A 2,130-nucleotide genomic window follows, 5' to 3' on the forward strand; every position below is an offset into this window, starting at 1 on the left:
TCTGCAGTTTAGGGAAAGCCAGATATAGTGGTGAAAACCTGCCTGCTGTAAGCTGTTCAGGCTGCAGCGCAAGCAGCCAGGATTGTGACCTACAGAAAGATAACCGTCCCCACCCAACACCTTCGAACTGGAATGCAAACTGTGAGCTAGGCAGAAAGGATTAATTGAAAAGTAATCAAAACCGAAATTCAGAACCTCTAACCAACATAATTTTACCAAATCGGTTATTTCAGTTCAGTTTAATCCTGTTCCCCACTGTATGTGCTCAATATGGTGTTCATGTAATTTCCACTGCCCTAATAACAGCACCTGTCAGGTAGATGCCAATCGTTGAGTGTTGCCGGGCTCGTACTGCGTCAGAAGTGAAACTCATTACTTGCGCAGTGATATTATTGATCGTTTAAAATTTTTCTAGCTTTTGGCTGTATGTTGTATTTTTAATCTGATTTGCATGTGGCAGTTTGGAAAGAATCAATGGTATAAGCAGGATAATTTCACAAAAGGCGAATGGGGTTTCGAAGGAGCCGATCACCGTCACTTTCACAGGTATTTGGCCTCCAAATCATCCACTGCAGTTTTAATTGCAACTTGTAGTGAGAGCACAACTATCAGCAAACCCTAATTTTCCAGTGATAGATTTAATCAGACTGAGTCATATTTGAGTGTCAATATTCATCACACTGAACTCATCCAAACAGAAGAATCTTCTGAAGTCTGGAGGTTTGACGTGCGAATTGTGCCTGAAAACTAATTAGAAGAAAGCAGAGTGAAAAGTATTCACTCAAACAGCCAATTATTTTTACTCCACATGAAGGTTTGGCATCCAGAGTTTTTAATATAAAGAATTGTCCAAGTAATGGTTGATGAGCTGCCAGGTTGGCTGGTAGAGGAGGCGAAGCATTTGGCCGATGGTCGTGTTAATTTACCTCCCTGCTGTGTGTTTGCGACGGGAGCAGAGTGTGACATGACAGCCTGTGTCCCCTGGATACTCGATGGGACAGTCTGTCTTCTGCCATTCTCTGATTTCTCTTCAATTAAAGCAGAAACAGCTGTTTACACATTAATAGTTAGGATGATGGAACAAACTTAACTTAACTCAAGCTTGAAAACATTCCTGTGTGTGGACGAAGGAGAAGCCAAGGGATTTATTGAAAATCAAGTAGGTAATAGATTTTACTTGGCTTGGGTATCGAGAACTTCTTCCAAGTAGAATTGCAACAATTAGTTCTCAATTATTAAAATGATTACCAACTATTTGATGATTGATTAATCATTGTGAGTAATTTTTAAAAAAAAAAAATCCAATTTCTCTTATTTCATCTGGTTTCTTTAGTCCTCTGTGGCAGGAAACTGAACTGCACATTTGAGGACGTCTTCTTGGGCTTTGAGAAACGCTGATCTACGTTCTTCACCATTTTGTAAAATTTTATAGACCAACAACAAATCAATTGATTGTTAAAATGATTAATTAATTAAGCAGATTGGTCGATTAATGAAAATAATCATTAGTTGCAGCTTTAGTTTCAAGGTGGAAACCGGGGTACCAGGTTTCCAAAATCCATGATATTTCGATTGTGTTTATCAGTTCCTCAATTTTTTAGCATAATCCAGTTACCCTCCCAATTTCCAGTCCATAAGTGTCACTTATCTGCCAGGACCTGCTACAGACTTGTGTTTCCATTCCTGGACCATGGCAGACCGCAGTAAACACTCCAAAAGTTTGGCTCAGCTTCACTAAAAACAGAATGACTTTAACACGGCGTGAATCTGAGAAGAACGTACCGCGTTCAGTATGTCGCGCTCTCCCAGCTACAGTGACGCCTTTAGCCATGAAGGGGAAGATGAGCGAGGTGGAAGAGGATGAAGGTCACTGAGTGGCGACCAGATTTGAGCTGAAGTGGTTGGAATCGTACATTGTTGTTTGTGTTAGTCGTTTTCAGAAGTTGAACAAGAGTGTTCCTAGGAGCAAAATCACTTTTGTCATGATGATTAAAGAAATATGTCAATTTTTAGAGTTGTTAATTCTGTCCAGTGCCTTTTTTGTTTCTCTGACATTATTCCAGCTCTTCTGTTTTTCTATTTCATTTCAGTCTTCTGTCAGGCAGCCTAGTGGTTACCAGACCTTGTTTT

The 2,130-nt window shown here is 40.0% G+C and overlaps 1 long non-coding RNA gene across 1 annotated transcript; it reads right to left on the reverse strand.

The window, feature by feature from the left end:
• Positions 1-811: 811 nt before the first annotated feature.
• Positions 812-1,898, reverse strand: LOC123965224. The gene is made up of 2 exons (XR_006823652.1): positions 1,783-1,898; positions 812-1,028 (listed from the first exon to the last, which is right to left on the reverse strand). It is a non-coding gene; the product is annotated as an uncharacterized LOC123965224 (long non-coding RNA).
• Between the last annotated feature and the right edge of the window lie 232 nt (positions 1,899-2,130).

The sequence above is a fragment of the Micropterus dolomieu genome, unplaced genomic scaffold (assembly GCF_021292245.1).
Source record: "Micropterus dolomieu isolate WLL.071019.BEF.003 ecotype Adirondacks unplaced genomic scaffold, ASM2129224v1 contig_8901, whole genome shotgun sequence".
Taxonomy (NCBI): Eukaryota; Metazoa; Chordata; class Actinopteri; order Centrarchiformes; family Centrarchidae; genus Micropterus; species Micropterus dolomieu.